Source organism: Physeter macrocephalus, chromosome 5 (assembly GCF_002837175.3).
Source record: "Physeter macrocephalus isolate SW-GA chromosome 5, ASM283717v5, whole genome shotgun sequence".
Taxonomy (NCBI): Eukaryota; Metazoa; Chordata; class Mammalia; order Artiodactyla; family Physeteridae; genus Physeter; species Physeter macrocephalus.
Window position 1 is genome coordinate 10,145,871 of NC_041218.1, and position 18,774 is coordinate 10,164,644.

The window sequence follows — 18,774 nt, forward strand, 5'->3', positions numbered from 1 at the left end:
TAATAGAAGATGCCAAAAGGTCATGAAATATGTTCAAAGTGTTGTAAAAAATAATTTCTTACCTAGAATTTTACATCTGAGGAAAACAGAAACATTTAGATGAACAAATAAAGAAAAGGTGTAGTTTCCTGAGGATAATTTTGAAAGTACTAAATATACTCCAGTTAAAGTGAAATTAAACCCAGAAAGGACTGGAAAACTGAAACTATTAATGAATTTTAGAAAATGCCTAACATATTGGAATGTATAAACTATAACTGACTGTAAAACCGTAAATAATACTGGGTGTTCAGGGTTGAAAAAAAGTCAAAGATTTCAGCTTTTGTAAAATTATATTTTAGATATTGTGATTATTTCTCCTATAAAAGAGTATATAAAATACCACTTAAATTACTTTAAAAATATTTTAAATTCATAGCTGAAATTGTAACAAAGAAAAAGACATCTAAAGTGCCTAAAGTAAGAAACATCTGTAGTCTAGAAACTATTACATTTCTTAAAAATTTAGAACATGTTTACAATAAATAAAAAAAAGCAGAGCGAGATATAAAAAGCAGACATTTCTTTCTTCCTCTATGATGATGTAGACGTCTGCCTGCTTTATCAGTGCAGTGAATACATCTCCAATCTTGTTAGAATTGTTGTAATTTAAAGTTTTTTAAAAATTTTATCATCTTTCTCCATGTTAGTGAATTAGTTTTTTAAAACTTTACTATATTTGGACCACCTAGGGGGGTGGGATAGGGAGGGTGGGAGGGAGATGCAAGAGGGAGGGGATATGGGGATATATGTACACATATAGCTGATTCACTTTGTTATACAGCAGAAACTAACAAAACATTGTAAAGCAATTATACTCCAATAAAGATGTTAAAAAAAAACTTTAATTTTTTTTCCTTTGCTGTGCTCATCATTGTTTTGAATAGTCTGTACATTCTTTCTGGGTTTTTTTTTTGTAGCTGATGTTCTTTCATTAATAGTTTTTTAAATAGTGGTTTACACATAGAATATTTTCTCAGTATTTGTTTTGAAAATGTCTTTATTTTGCTCACAGTCTTATAATTTTAATAGATATAAAATTTCTGGTAGAGTTATTTTTTAAAAAAATACTTTGAAAATACTCTGCCTTCTGGTACCTTCTCTGTATTCACTAGAAATAAGTCTAAGATTAATCTAATCATTGTCCCTGTGTAGATAATCTTTTAGTTAGCTGGTAGCTTTTAAGATTGCATCTATTCTTGATCATTTTTACCTCATATTAAGTATGTAGATGTGGATTTACTTTTTTATTTTTCACTGCTTAGTAGTCAAAGATCATTTTAGATTTGCCACCAGTAGGATCATTCTAAGCCAAGTATTTTACAATGATTTCAAGATTTACTTATGAAATTAAGCTGCTGTCATCCACTATGGCATGTAACTAAATAACACATCATTATTAGTTATTCTATCTTCCTTTCCTGTATTATTTTCCTTTGCCATCACCAGAATTTCCTTTATCTTACAAAGTAAGCTACTTATACCTGAATCCTCTTTCTGGGGAAACACAGTCTAATAGACATGGTAATAAGTAACATTTTTTTGCTAACTGACCTTTTCTATAACCACTTACTATGGAAGTTCCCCAGTTCTTTGTACATGGCTTCCCCCTTCCTCTATCTACACTCATGTTCCTGGTTATCTTATCCAGTCCTTGGCTTTGAATACCATTAAAATTATCTACAAAACCCAGATTCTTCCTGAACCCTAGACTCATATCCCAACTGCCTATATGATATTTCCACTTGGAAGGAAACACTTTAAGCTTAGCATATCTAAAATTGAACTCCTGAATTCCTCCAACCAACAAAATCACTTTATCTCTCCTCCCTTTCCAGTTTCTGACCAGTCAGTCCTTCCAATTGCTCACACCAAAACTCTGGAGAGATTCTTTCAAAAATTTTTTTTATTTTTTATTTTTTTAGTTAATTTTTTTGGCGTATAGCTGCTTTACAATGTTGTGTTGGTTTCTTGCTGTACAGCAAAGTGAATCAGTCATACGTATACATACATCCACTCTTTAGGTTGCTTCCGTGTGCTGGCTATTGTAATTAGTGCTACAATGAACATCGGGGTGCATGCATCCTTTCTGGAGATATTCTTAATACGTGTTCTCTTACCACTGCACCCAATGCTGTGTTCTCTACTTTAAAACTATATCCAGAATCTGACCACTTCTCTACAACTCCTAGTACCACCCTGATCCAAGCCACCATTTCTCCTGCTTACATTCACACAAGAGTGTCTTAACTAGTCTCCATGCAACCATGCTTGCTCTATATTCCATTTCTATAGAACCCACAGAAATCCTTTGAAGACATGAGTATGATCATGTTACTTCACTGGACAAAATTCTTTACTGGCTTTTCACCTCACTCAAAAAAATCCAAAAACCATATAATATCCTGCAAGTCTCTACCAAATGAGGGCCTCCATCATCTCTCTGACCTCCCCTCCTGTACTCTCCCCTCTTATTCACTCTGCACTCATGCTGCTTTGGCCACAGTGTTTCTCCTTCCTGGAAAGCTCTGTTCCCAGATATCCTAATAGCTACCTCTCACCTCATTCAAGCATTTTAACAAATATCACCTTTTTTTTATGGATGACCCTAGATAAAATTGCCAACCACTTCCACCCTATTCACATGTATTTTATACCCCTTACCCTATGTTTGCTTTTTACAGCATTTATTACCTACTAATATAATAGATCTTTAAATTATTTACTATATTTAATATATTGTGTCTCTCCACCAAATAGAATGTCATCTACCTTAGCCAGAGATTTTTGTGTTTTAATTATAATCTAACTCAAGCACCTAGAGGAGCTCATGATACCTAATGGATGATCAATAAATATTTGAGTGTGTGTGTGTGTATGTGTGTATTTCCATGAAAATGTCTGAAAGGGTAAATAAGTAGCTATTGGTGGAGAAACTTAAGTGCATTTTATAACAGGAGAATGAAGCCATAGAAAGAAGTATATGAGCATCTAGGATGAAATAATAGGTTCCCTAATGTACTAGCAGGAGTGGGAAGGGATCACATGAAGTCCATTGACCCAAAATGATGAATTTTCAGGCAGAGATTGCCCAAGTTGAGTTGAGAGTGTATATAAATATAATCATTAAAATACACACAGTGTCTGATACACAAGGGCCAGTCGATAAATGTCAGTTAAAATGAATAAAATATCCTAATATCATAGTCTCATAAGTTGTGGTACTGGGCTACAGGTTAAACCAAAAAAATAATAAAAGCAATAAAACTGTCAATTTCCTGATCACCTGAAAGTGTGATGCCGCAGTAGGTAAAAATATCAGACTAAGTTATGTAGTATTTAATGGCTTCAGTGAGGGTAGTTAAACCATATCAAGACATTTAAATATGTGTCTGATTTTCCATGGGTTTTGTCATTTTAGAGTTTATATTTGAGTCTAATTGTTTTCAGCAAGTGATCTGTAAGAACCATGTGGAACTATATCTAGTCCTAATCTGTTTTTATTCTTGTTATTTCAATTGCATTCTTTCTAAGGCACTGCTGATATTTCTTTGCACTCAGTTTTCATCCTGCGGATTTCCCCATGATCACACTTGGCAGGAATTTCACATTGAGTAATGATCAGTATTAAAGTGCTCATTTGAATAGAAACAATAGTATGCATGTTACAGTTGATTAATTAAATATACAAATGATTCCCATCCAAGTTTTTATGATTATCTGGAATTTACCCCAGAAATTAATTAATCCCTTTTTATCATAAATAACTACATGATTCATCAAAGCTTGTGGAGATTAATTCTAAATTATTAGATTGTCAGAAGACTGTATGAGGAAATTAAAATGTAAATGACAAAAGAAGATATATCTCTAATTATTCTGAAATAATTATTCTGGTTATCACCATAATTGATTTTATTGTTTCTATGAAATTATTTCCTTCAGAAACCAGACAGGTGTTTTCAAGAAAAACTGCTAACTCTAGACTATTCAAAGATGAGAATGTCTCATTTATAAGAAGTCATTCATGCAACAAACTAACCTTCCTAAAAAGAAAGCCAATAAACCTGAAATAAGTGAAAGAAAATGTTTCTGAGTAGCTAACAGTAGGTATAAACCAAGATATAAAAATTATATGTACTTATGGAAAAATGGGAACACATTTAGGATACCATAATAATACATATAAATGAATTATTATAGTTTAAAAGGTTATACATAAAAGAATATGTAATTATTTGTTCCTTATGGATATTTCCTTCAGTAATATGTATCAGTTGTTTAGAATTAATTCCAGATAAATTCAGGTTAAAATGGACTTGTAGATAACACTCAGCAAAATGTGTGTTGGCATGTCATCCTTTGACATGCAAGCCTTTGGCAACAGAAGACTTAGGTGTACATACATGTGTTCATTTTATATATGTGTGTGTGTGTATATATATATATATATATATATACACATAACTTCTAAGAATGTAAGTTGGGATTGTATTTGGAACAAAAATAAAGAAATGATTTAATAACACGTATTTTTTTCTTTCAGTCTGCAGTTTGTTTTTTAATTTACTTAAATATGTTTACATTTTTAGAAGAGCAGAAATTAAAAACTTTTATGTATAACTTACCAATTTTTTCTAAGAATCATGTTTTTGTTACATATAAACATCTTTGCCAAAACCAAATACCTTTTCTTGTATTTTTCTTCGAGAAATTGAAAGATTTTTAGTTGTATATTTAGGGCTATGATCTATTTGGAGCTAAAGTTTGTAAGGATTTATTATTTTGCATAATGATATATAATTGTTTCACCATCATTTTTGATGACTCTTCTTTCTCTACCAAATTATTTTTGAAGTTTGAGAAAATCAATTGACCATACCTATATGGGTTTATTTCTGGGCTTTCTGTTCTGTTTCACTGATCTATGTATCTATACTTTCACAAATACTATGTAGTATTGATTACTGTAATTTATAGTAAATCGTACAATGATTCTCTCATGTTGTGCTTCTTGTACAAAATTGGTTTTGCTATTGTAGTTCCATTGCTTTCCACAGAAATTTTAGACTCAATTTGTTGATTTCTACGAAAAAAACCCTGAAACACACAAATAAAAAATGCATGTTGGGACTTTGGGATTATGTTGAATCTATAGATTAGTTTCAGGAAAATTGACATCCTACAAATGTTTCATTCATGAAACTAGGATATATTCCCAATATTTTAGGTTTAATTGATTTCTGTCATCAGTATTTTATTGTTTTTAACAAATAAATCTTATTAGCAGCAAACATATTTTGTTAGATTTACATGAAAATATTTTGTGTTTTTCTCATTTCTTGAGATGCAGTTGATATATGTCTTTTTATTAGTTAGAGGTGTACACCATAATGAATTGATCTTTGTGTATATTGACAAATGATTACCACAATTAGTTTACTTATTCTTCATCACCTTGAATAATCACATTTTTTTCTTGTATGAGAACATTATTTTTAACACTTTATTAGAGTATAATTGTTTTACAATGGTGTATTAGTTTCTTCTTTATAACAAAGTGAATCAGCTATACATATACATATATCCCATTATCTCCTCCTTCTTGCATCTCCCTCCCACTCTCCACATGCCACCCCTCTAGGTGGTCACAAAGCACTGAACTGATCTTCCTGTGCTATGCGGCTGCTTCCCAATAGCTATCTGTTTTATATTTGGTAGTGTATATATGTCCATGCCACTCTCTCACTCAGTCCCAGCTTACCCTTCCCCCTCCCCGTGTCCTCAAGTCCATTCTCTACTTCTGCGTCTTTATTCCTGTCCTGCCCTTAGGTTCTTCAGAACCATTATTTTTTCTTTAGATTCCATATATATGTGTTAGCATATGGTATTTGTTTTTCTCTTTCTGACTTAACTTCACTCTGTATGACAGACTCTAGGTCCATCCACCTCACAAATAACTCAATTTCATTTCTTTTTAATGGCTGAGTAATATCCCATTGTATATATATGCCACATCTTCTTTATCTATTCATCTGTCGATGGACACTTAGGTTGCTTCCATGTCCTGGCTATTGTAAAAAGAGCTGCAATGAACATTGTGGTACATGACTCTTTGTGAATTATGGTTTTCTCAGGGTACATGCCAGTAGTGGGATTGCTGGGTCGTATGGTAGTTCTATCTTTAGTTTTCTTTTCTTTTTTTTTTTTTTGGTGGCATGCGGGCCTCTCACTGTTGCGGCCTCTCCTGTTGCGGAGCACAGGCTCCGGACGCGCAGGCTCAGTGGCCATGGCTCATGGGCCTAGCCGCTCCACTGCATGAGGTATCTGCCAGGACTGGGGCACGAACCCGTGTCCCCTGCATTGGCAGGCGGTCTCTCAACTACTGCGCCACCAGGGAAGCCCTATCTTTAGTTTTTTGAGGAAGCCCCGTACTGTTCTCCATAGTGGCTGTATCAATTTACATTCCCACCAACAGTGCAAGAGGATTCCCTTTTCTCCACACCCTCTCCAGCATGTATTGTTTGTAGATTTTTTGATGATGGCCATTCTGACTGGTGTGAGGAGATACCTCATTGTAGTTTTGATTTGAACTTCTCTAATGATTAATGATGTTGAGCTTCCTTTCATGTATTTGTTGTCAATCTGTATATCTTCTTTGGAGAAATGTCTATTTAGGTCTTCTGCCCATTTTTGGATTGGGTTGTTTGTTTTATAGAGATTGAGATACATGTGCTGTTTGTAAATTTTGGAGATTAATCCTTTGTCAGTTGCTTCATTTGCAGATATTTTCTCCCATTCTGAGGGTTGTCTTTTCATCTTGTTTATGGTTTCCTTTGCTGGGCAAATGCTTTTAAGTTTCATTAGGTCCCATATGTTTAGTTTTGTTTTTATTTCCATTTCTCTAGGAGGTGGGTCAAAAAGGATCTTGCTGTGATTTTGAAGAGACTTTCTTTTCCCCGTTGCATATTCTTGCCTCCTTTGTCATAGATTAATTGACCATATGTTGGTGGGTTTATTTCTGGGCTCTCTATTCTGTTCCATTGATCTATGTGTCTGTTTTTTTGTGCCAGTACCATACCATTTTGATTACTGTAGTTTTGTATATAGTCTGAATTCAGGGAGCCTGATTCCCCCAGCTCTGTTTTTCTTTCTCAAGATGGCTTTGGCTATTCGGGGTCTTTTGTGTTTCCATACAAATTTTGAAATTTTTTGTTCTAGTTCTGTGAAAAATGCCAGTGGTAGTTTGATAGGGATTGCATTGAATCTGTAGATTGCTTTGGGTAGGAGAGTCATTTTCACAATGTGGATTCTTCTAATCCAAGAACATGGTCTATCTCACCATCTGTTTGTATCATCTATAATTTCTTTCATCAGTGCCTTATAGTTTTCTGCATACAGGTCTTTTGTCTCCCTAGGTAGGTTTATTCCTAGGTATTTTACTCTTTATGTTGCAGTGGTAAATGGGAGTGTTTCCTTAATTTTTCTTTCAGAGTTTTCATCATTAGTGTATAGGAATGCAAGAGATTTCTGTGCATTAATTTTGTATCCTGCTACTTTACCAAATTCATTGATTAGCTCTAGTAGTTTTCTGCTAGCATCTTTAGGATTTTCTGTGTATAGTATCATGTCATCTGCAAACCGTTTGGGTAGGAGAGTCATTTTCACAATGTGGATTCTTCTAATCCAAGAACATGGTCTATCTCACCATCTGTTTGTATCATCTATAATTTCTTTCATCAGTGCCTTATAGTTTTCTGCATACAGGTCTTTTGTCTCCCTAGGTAGGTTTATTCCTAGGTATTTTACTCTTTATGTTGCAGTGGTAAATGGGAGTGGTGGGTTTGTCATATATGGCCTTTATTATTTTGAGGTAAGTTCCCTCTATACCTACTTTTTGGAGGGATTTTTTTCATAAGTATGTGTTGAATTTTGTTGAAAGCTTTTTCTGCATCTATTGAGATATCATATGGTTTCTCTCCTTCAGTTGGTTAATATGGTTTATCACATTTATTGATTTGCATATATTGAAGAATCCTTGCGTTCCTGGGATAAACCCCACTTTATCATGGTGTATGATCCTGTTAATGTGCTGTTGGATTCTGTTTGCTAGTATTTTGTTAAGGATTTTTGCATCTATGGACTTCAGTGATATTGGTCTGTAGTTTTCTTTCTTTGTGACATCTCTGTCTAGTTTTGGTATCAGGGCAATGGTGGCCTGGTAAAATGAGATTGGGAGTTCCTCCCTCTGCTATATTTTGGAAGAGTTTGAGAAGGATAGGTGTTAGCTCTTCTCTAAATGTTTGATAGAATTAGCCTGTGAACCCATCTGGTCCTGGGATTTTGTTTGTTGGAAGATGTTTAATCACAGTTTCAATTTCAGTGTTTGTGATTGGTCTGTTTATATTTTCTATTTCTCTCTGGTTCCGTCTCAGAAGGTTGTGCTTTTCTAAGAATGTGTCCATGTCTTCCAGGTTGTCCATTTTTTTATCATATATTTGCTTGTAGTAATCTCTCATGATCTTTGTATTTCTGCAGTGTCAGTTGTTACTTCTCCTTTTCCATTTCTAATTCTGTTGATTCGAGTCTTCTCCCTTTTTTTCTTGATGAGTCTGGCTAATGGTGTATCAATTTTGTTTATCTTCTCAAAGAAACAGCTTTCAGATTTATTGATCTTTGCTATTGTTTCTTCATTTCTTTTTCATTTATTTCTGATCTGATCTTTAGGATTTCTTTCCTTCTACTCGCTTTGGGGTTTTTCTGTTCTTTCTCTAATTGCTTGAGGTGTAAGGTTAGGTTGTTTACTTGAGATGTTTCTTGTTTTTTGAGATAGGATTGTATTGCTATAAACTTCCTTCTTAGAATTGCTTTTGCTGCATCCCATAGGTTTTGGATCTTGTTTTCATTGTCATTTGGTTTTTGGTATTTTTAAATTTTCTCTTTGATTTCTTCATTGATCTGTTGGGTATTTTGTAGTGTTTTGTTTAGCCTCCATGTGTTTTTATTTTTAACAGATTTTTCCTGTAATTGATATCTAGTCTCATAGCGTTGTGGTCGAAAAAGATACTTGATATGATTTCAATTTTTTTAAATTTACCAAGGCTTGATTTGTGGCCCAAGATATGATCTCTCCTAGACAGTGTTCCATGAGCACTTGGGAAGAAGTTGTATTCTGTTTTTTTTGGATGGAATGTCCTATAAATTACAATTAAGTCCATCTTGTTTAATGTATAATTTAAAGCGTGTGTTTCCTTATTTATTTTCATTTTGGATGATCTGTCTGTTGGTGAAAGTGGGGTGTTAAATTCCCCTACTATGATTGTGTTACTGTCGACTTCCCCTTTTATGGCTCTTAGCATTTGCCTTCTGTGTTGACATGCTCCTATGTTGTGTGCATAAATATTTACAAGTGTTATATCTTCCTCTTGAATTGATCCCTTGATCATTATGTAGTGTCCTTCTTTGTCTCCTGTAATAGTCTTTATTATAAAGTCTATTTTGTCTGATATGAGAATTGCTACTCCAGCTTTCTTTTGATTTTCATTTGCATGGAAAAGTGTTTTCTATCCCCTCACTTTCAGTCTGTATGTGTCCCTAGGTCTGAAGTGGGTCTCTTGTAGACAGCGTATGTATGGGTCTTGTTTTTATATCCAGTCAGCCAATCTGTGTCTTTTGGTTAGAGCATTTAATCCATTTACATTTAAGATAGTTATCGATATGCATGTTCCTATTACCATTTTCTTAATTGTTTTGGGTTTGTTATTGTAGCTCTTTTCCTTCTCTTGTGTTTCCTCCCTAGAGAAGTTCCTTTAGCATTTGTTGTAAAGCTGGTTTGGTGGTGCTGAATTCTCTTACCTTTTGCTTGTCTGTAAAAGTTTTAATTTCTCCATCAAATCTGAATGAGATCCTTGCTGGATAGAGTAATCTTGGTTGTAGGTTTTTCTCTTTCATCATTCAAATGTGTCCTGCCATTCCCTTCTAGCTTGCAGAGTTTCTGCTGAAAGATCAGCTGTTAATCTTACGGGGATTCCCTTGTATGTTATTTGTTGCTTTCCCTTGCTGCTTTTAATATTTTTTCTTTATATTCCATTTTTGATAGCTTGATTAATATGTGTCTTGGCATGTTTCTTCTTGGATTTATCCTGTATGGGACTCTCTGTACTTCCTGGACTTGATTATTTCCTTTCCCATGTTAGTGCTAAAATCTCTTCAAATATTTTCTCAGTCCCTTTTTTTTCTCTTCTTCTTCTGGGACCCCTATAATTTGAATTTTCATTCTTTTTTCTTTATTCTGCTCTGCGGTAGTCATTTCCATTATTTTATCTTCAAGGTCACTTATCTGTTCTTCTGCCTCAGTTATTCTGCTATTGATTCCTTTTAGAGAGTTTTAAATTTAATTTATTGTGTTTTTCATCATTTTTTGTTTCCTCTTTAGTTCTTCTAGGTCCTTGTTATACGTGTCTTGTATTTTTTCCAATCTATTTCCGAGATTTTGGGTCCATCTTTACTATCATTACTCTGAATTATTTTTCAGGTAGACTGCCTATTTCCTCTTCATTCTTTGGTCTGGTGGGTTTTTCCTTGCTCCTTCATCTGCTGTGTGTTTCTCTGTCTTCTCATTTTGCCTAACTGACTGTGTTTGGGGTCTCCTTTTCTCAGGGTGCAGGTTCATAGTTACCGTTGTTTTTGGTGTCTTCCCCCATTGAGTAATGTAATTTTCATTCTTTTTTCTTTATTCTGCTCTGCGGTAGTCATTTCCATTATTTTATCTTCAAGGTCACTTATCTGTTCTTCTGCCTCAGTTATTCTGCTATTGATTCCTTTTAGAGAGTTTTAAATTTAATTTATTGTGTTTTTCATCATTTTTTGTTTCCTCTTTAGTTCTTCTAGGTCCTTGTTATACGTGTCTTGTATTTTTTCCAATCTATTTCCGAGATTTTGGGTCCATCTTTACTATCATTACTCTGAATTATTTTTCAGGTAGACTGCCTATTTCCTCTTCATTCTTTGGTCTGGTGGGTTTTTCCTTGCTCCTTCATCTGCTGTGTGTTTCTCTGTCTTCTCATTTTGCCTAACTGACTGTGTTTGGGGTCTCCTTTTCTCAGGGTGCAGGTTCATAGTTACCGTTGTTTTTGGTGTCTCCCCCCATTGAGTAATGTTGGTTCAGTGGGTTGGGTAGGCTTCCTGGTGGAGGGGACTGGTGCCTGTGTTCTGGTTGATGAGGCTGGATCTTGTCTTTCTTGTGGGCAGGACTGCGTCCGGTGGTGTGTTTTGGGGTGCCTGAGCCCTTATTATGATTTTAGGCAGCCACTCTGCTACTGGGTGGGGTTGTCTTCCTATCTTCCTAGTTGTTTGGCGTAGGGTGTCCAGCACTGTAGCTTTCTGTTCGTTGAGTTGAGCTGCGTCTTAACGTTGAGACAGAGTTTTCTGGGAAAGCTTCTGCCATTTGACATTATGTGGTACCTGGAGGTCTCTGGTGGACAAATGCCCTGTACTTGGCTCTCCCACCTCACAGGCAGAGGCCTGAAACCTGCCAGAGCACCAAGACCCTGTCAGCCACATGGCTCAGAAGAAATGGAAAGAAAGAAGGAAGGAAGAAAGAAAAGTAAGGAAGGAAGAAGAAAGAAAGAAAGAGTTATTGCAATTAAAAATAAATTATTAAAGTTAAATAATATTAGAAAGTAATAATAGAAAAAGAAAGAGGAGCGCAACCAAATCATAAAACATATCCACCAATGATAACAAGCACTAAAAACTATACTAAAAAAAAAAAAGGACAGACAGAATCCTAGGACAAATGGTAAAAGCAAAGCTATACAGACAAAATCACACAAAGAAGCATACACATACACACTCACAAAAAGGGAGAAAGGAAAATAATATATCTATATATAAAAATAGAAAAGGAAGAGAGCAACCAAGTCAGTAAATGAATCTACCAATGATAATAAACTCTAAATACTAAACTATGATAAACATAAAACCAGAAACAAAAATTAGATGTAGAAAGCAAACACCAAGTCTACATTTGCTCCCAAAGTCCACCGCCTCAATTTTGGGATGATTCATTGTCTATTCAGGTATTCCACAGATGCAGGTACATCAAGTTGATTGTGGAGATTTAATCTGCTGCTCGTGAGGCTGCTGGTAGAGATTTCCCTTTCTCTTCTTTGTTCGCATAGCTCCTGGGTTTCAGCTTTGGATTTGGCCCCATCTCTGTTTGTAGGTCACCTGGGGGTGTCTGTTCTTTGCTCTGACAGTATCTGGTTAAAGTAGCAGCTGGTTAGGGGGCTCTGGCTCACTCAGGTTGGGGGGAGGGAGGGGTATGGAATGCGGTTTGAAACTGTGGCAGCAGAGGCCAGTGTGATGTTGCAACAGCTTGAGGTGTGCCGTGTGTTCTCCTGGGGAAGTTGTCCCTGGATCACGGGACCCTGGTAGTGGCGGGCTGCACAGGCTCCCAAGAGGGAAGGTTATGGATAGTGAGCTGTGCTTGCACACAGGGTTCTTGGGGGCTGCAACAGCAGCCTTAGCATTTAATGCCCATCTCTGGTGTCTGCGCTGATAGCCGCAGCTCGTACCTGTCTCTGGAGCTCGTTTAGGGGGTGATCTGAATCCCCTCTCCTCACGCACCCCAAAACAATGGTCTCTTGCCTCTTAGGCAGGTCAAGACTTTTTCCCGGACTCCCTCCTGGCTAGCTGTGGCACACTAGCCCCCTTCTGGCTGTGTTCACACATCCAACCCCACACCTCTCTCTGGGTTCTGACCTCTGAAGCCCGAGCCTCAGGTCCCAGCCCCCCTACATGTCCTGGCAGGTGAGCAAACAAGCATCTCAGGCTGGTGAGTGCTGGTCGGCACCAATCCTTTATGCAGGAGTCTCTCCGCTTTGCCCTCTGCACCCCTGTTGTTGTGCTCTCCTCCGTGGCTCCAAAGCTTCCCCCCTGCCATCCCCTTCCTAGTGTGTGGCAACTTTTCCTCCTTCACAACTCCCTCCCAGAGGTTCAGGTCTGTCCCTATTCTTTTGTCTCTGTTTTTTCTTTTTTCTTTTGCCCTACCCAGCTATGTGGGGAGTTTCTTGCCATTTGGGAAGTCTGAGGTCTTCTGCCGGCATTCAGTAGGTGTTCTGTAGGAGTTGTTCCACATGTAGGTGTATTTCTGATGTATTTGTGGGGAGTAAGGTGATCTCCATGGCTTACTCCTCTGCCATCTTGAAGGTCTCCTCTTGTATGAGAACTTTCATGGTTGACTCTTTTAGCAACATTCATATATATAATAAGGCATTATTAACTATAGTCACCATGCTGCACATTGTATCCCTAGGACTTACTTTATTATTGGAATTTTGTTCCTTATGACCTGCTTCACATATCCTGCACATTCCCACCCCACCCCGAGCCCCTGCCAACCACCAATCTGTTCTCTGTATCTATGAATTTGGTGTCTTTATTTTGTTTTGTTTGCTTTGTTTTAGATCCCACATATAAATGAGATCATATGGTATTTGGCTTCCTCTGTCTGACCTATTGCATTTAGCATAATGCCCTCAAGGTCCATTCATGTTGTTGCAATGACAAGATTTCCTTCTTTTTTGTGGCTGAGTAATATACGTATATATATATATATATATATATGTATGTATGTATATTACATTTTCCTTACCCAGTCATTCATCAGTAGACACTTATGTTGCTTCCATATCTTGACTATTGTAGATAATGCTGCAATGAACTTGGGAGTACCGGTACCTCTTTGAGTTAATGTTTTCATTTCCTCAGATAAATACTGAGAAGTGGAATTACTGTTATCATATAGTGGGTCTATTTTTAATTGTTTGAGGAAACTGCATAGTGTTTTCCATAGTGGCTGCAGCAATTTACAGTCTCAATGGCAGTGCCCAAGGGTTCCCATATCTTCACCATATTTTCTCTACATCCTTGATAACACTTGTTGTCTTTTTGATGATAGCTATTCTAACAGGCATAAGGTAACATCTCATTGTGGTTTTGACTTGAATTTTCCTGATGATTAGTGATGTTGAGCACCTTTTCATGTATGTGTTGGCCATATGTATATCTTCTTTGATAAAATGTTTACTTAGATCCTTTGCCCATTTTTTAGCCAGATTTTTTGTCTGCTATTCAGCTGTATGAGTTCTTTATATGTTTTGGTTATTAACCCCTTATAAGATATATGATTTTTAGTATTTTCTCCCATTTCACAGAATGCCTTTGCATGTTGTTGGCATTTCCTTTTGCTGTGAAGCAAAAGTTAGTTTGTGTGGTCCCATGTGTTTATTTTTGCTTTTGTTATCTTTGCCTTTGGTGTCAAAATCAAAAAATCATCTCCAAGACTGGTGTCAAGGAGCTTACTGCCTATGTGTCTTCTAGGAGTTTTATGGTTTCAGGTCTTAAGTTTAAGTCTTTATTTTGAGTTAATTTTTGTGCTTGGTATAAGATAGTGGTCCAGTTCCATTCTTTTGCATGTGGATGTCCAGTTTTCCCAGCACCATTATTGAAGAGATGACATTTTCCTCATTGTGTATTCTCCTCTCCTTTTTCATAAATTAATTGACCATATATTCATGATTTTTTCTTATTTTGTTGCTATTATATTGATATATGGATATTAAAATTTTTAATTACCAACTGTTTATTATTAGTACCTAAAAATAAGATTTAAAAAATATATTTACTTTGTATTCAGTGATCTTGCTTAATATTAGTTCTATTTGGGAGCTATGCATGTCAAAAGACAATAGAGTGAAATCATTAAAATATGGACAAGGAAAAAAAACAATGTAAACCAAAACTTATATATGCAGCCTGTGAAGCAGTTATTTTGTTATTTTATGATATGCTGTGACTAATTAAAAATTAAAATAAAATAATTTAAAAATTTTGAAAACCCTAAGTAACAATTGGTTTTTTAAGAGGTATAAATAATGAGCCAACTTCAGAAATAAAATGAAATCATTAAAAATAATCAAAAGCATGCAAGCAAAAATATATAAACCTCAATAGAACAAATAGAAAATGAAGAATATGGTAGATATTAATCTAATCACATAATTAATAGCCCAATAAAGTTGAAAGATACTTGTGTTTGCAATTCAGAAGAGATACTTAAATGACCAAAACTATATATAAGTGCTCAGCAATGTTATTATGTAAATGCAGAGCAGTAGGATTCTTATATGCTGTTGGAAGAAATAAAAATTGGTACAATCACTCTGGGAAATTCTGGAAAACTTTTCTAAACTTGAAGATAAATATACCTTTTAATTCAGGCATCTTATTTTTAGTTATTAACCCAAAAGAAACATGTGCATTTGTTTATCAAAGATACAAACAAAAATGTTCATAGCAACATTATACGTAATAGTCAAAATATAGAAACAACCTAAAGGTTCATCAATACAAGAATAGAAAAATAAATAATATCATAATTACAAAATAGAATACTATACAAATGAGTATAAATTACAACTATACACAGTATGGACATATTTTCAAGAATGCAATTTTAAAATGAATTGGGAATAAAAGAATATATATGGTTCTATGGATATAGACTTCTAAATATAGGAAAAAGTAAACTGTAATATCTAAAAATGCATAAATAGGTAGTAGAACTCTCCAAAATCAAGCCTAAAAATTGAAAACATTCAAAATTTAAGAGTCATTAAATGCTTAGAGTATATAATATTCTGCACTTAAGAGAAAAGGTAAATAATAGTTAATATGGAATACCATTATATATTTCAAAAACAACAATAAAATGTAGGTAGAATAAGAGTGCAGGAAATAACCAATATTGTCCCCATCTAATATCAGAAAGTGATTATATCACATTGATATATCAATAAATACATGTATATATTTTAAATTCTTGGAATAGTTAATAAAAAGAATCTAGATACAAGTATTTAAATATAATTAAAATATATATAAATATTAATGAACTTACAACAGTATTTTCCAAACCACTAGAGAAAATAAAAAACAAAATATTTCCATTTTACTAAAAATAGGAAGCAATTAGGAAGTATCAAAAACTGAAAGGATATAAAATACAACTGAGTGAAAACAAATTTGTTATGTAATTCAATGTAAATAGACTGAACTTCTCTATCAAATGACCAAAATGGATGACTCATACCGTAGAATAAAACACATTTTGCTGTTTATAAGAGACCATCTTAAACAAAATGTCACAGAAAGTTAATATTGGTCAAACAAAAACAAAAAAAGAAGGGTATATTATTATCAAATAACTGTTTAATATAAACTTGTCTATTTTAATTAAAAGCTGAATTCATAAAGAAGGTAAACTGTCAATGATAAAGTATATAAGATTACATAATACAAAAATAAAACAGTAAGAAAAACACTTTTAGAAATGTTCATACACAACCTTTAGAAGTAGACATAGGAACTTTAAATACTGCATTAGTACAGTTTTTTACATTTATTAATTTTATTAATGCTTCAATGCAGGAAATAAACTTTTCACTCAAGCATTTGTAAAATTTTAGAAATATATGATTAAAATTTTACTTAATTGTGAAAAGCAGAAATCCAATTATCAAATATGATGGTATTAGAAATTAATAAAATGATCATGGAAATATTAACTGACATCTTAGAAACTAGAGATTCTATCCTAATAATTACTCAATAAAAAAAATCACATTATAATAACAAACTGCAGAGAAAAACAATGGAAGCACTTCATGTCATTAGCAAAAACTGTACAGACACACAGAGATATTCACAGTGTCAAATGTTCTTATTGTTTAAAACATTAAACCAACTGAGGAATAATGAGATACGTAAGTAAAATCACCGAAAGTAATTCGTTGGAAAATAAAAGATACTATAATAACAAAACAAGTTATCTGTATATAAAAATGTACTGGAGGAACAGTACCGGTTATTTATATAATCTTCTCATAGCTATGAAAAAGTCTCATTCCATCCACGGAGGAAGAAAAGTTTTCTCTTTCTCTGTCTTTATCTTTTTCTCTGCCTCTCTCTCTCTCTCTCTTCTTCCCTCTGTCCCTCCAAAATCAAACCTTGTATTTGTGTACAGTGATCTATCACATTGAAAGTTAAGAAATATTTTCATATCTTATCACTTCTGAACACATAATTCAGCATGGTACAGATAATTTAAAAAATCTTTTTAAAGCAACTTTTTACAGATGTCAATTTTCTTTTATTCACGTTTTGAGACCTCATTGGAAACTGAGAGCAAGGAAGAGGACAGTTCATAAGCCCAGGAAGGTGTTGGGAGGAAGGGATATTTTGTCTCTTTTCATAGTGAACATTCTGAAAAAAGAGGATGGAGAAGAGGGGCTATAGGAGAAACAGGTATCTTGTGAATTTATCAGATGAAATTCCTAAATCTTCCATTAAACTAAAATCTGATAGGTATATTTTCTGATGTGTAAATTAAATGGCTGTTTGCTCTCCTTCCTAATGAAAAAAATCTTCCTTTCATAAATGCACATTCAGATTAGAAATAGGAATTGCTTTCTATGCTACCTGGATTCAACCATTCTGAGTTATGTAAGCTCTAGTTTGTAATATCTAAATACTTTGTATTTGCCTTATCATCTTCTCCATTCAGTCAGTTCCATGGTTTATGATCTGTTAATTGCAGTAGACACTTCCAGGTACCAAACTTTATGTTGGCTACAATTAAATTTATCTCTGTAAGACAGTAACAACATAAAAAACTACTTTCTTTAAGGAATTGTTCTTTAAGTTTCTCTTATGTAAAAGGATTCCAGAGGTAGATAGATCAGGGTTGACATGGTTTTAATGGCGTCTCTAGAGTCATTAGGAATCCATTCTGTTTTTATCTGTTCTGTGATCTTTGTAACAAGTTTCCAAACTCAAGGTTGACTCAGTTTCATAAGATAACCATTGTAGGTCTCGTTATCAAATCCCCATTCTAGGAAGCAAGAAGGAAGGGGAGGCAAGCATGAAACAAAAAGTCAGAGTCAGCCATCTTTAAGTAGATTTCTTGCAAGCAGAATCCAACAGTTTATGTTTGGAAATATAACCTCATAACCTGGGATTTGTCCATATATATAGTTAGTGTTTTTAAAAAATAACAATGGAGAATACCTGGTAGGCAGATAACTAGGATTCTTCAGTCTAAACCTATGTTATTTTTGTTTTATATGTGACTGATATGTTATATTGTATGGGCTCCCAGTCTATGATCATTATGAATAATGATGGGTTGTGTTGAATCCTCATAAAAATTTATGGGAGTTCTGTTGAAGTACATACTTACAAATGCAATAAGACAGTATATGTTTCAATATATTCATTTCCTGATAAACATATTTTAGTATTCCACTATATGGAGACAACTTTCCATTTTTTATTTTATGACAAGTAACAAGCACAGATATGGCTTTAAAAGAAAATGTCCTATGGTAAATTTCAGATTAGATTTTGCTTTTTATATTAGCACTACTGTTATTTTTAATGAAATTTTCTAAGACAATAAAACAACTCACAAGACTAAGCTTTTTTAATGAAACCAATTTTTTTAACATCTTTATTGGAGTATAATTGCTTTACAATGGTGTGTTATTTTCTGCTTCATAACAAAGTGAATCAATTATACATATACATATGTCCCCATACCTCTTCCCTCTTGCATCTCCCTCCCTCCCACCCTCCCTATCCCACCCCTCTAGGTGGTCACAAAGCCCCAAC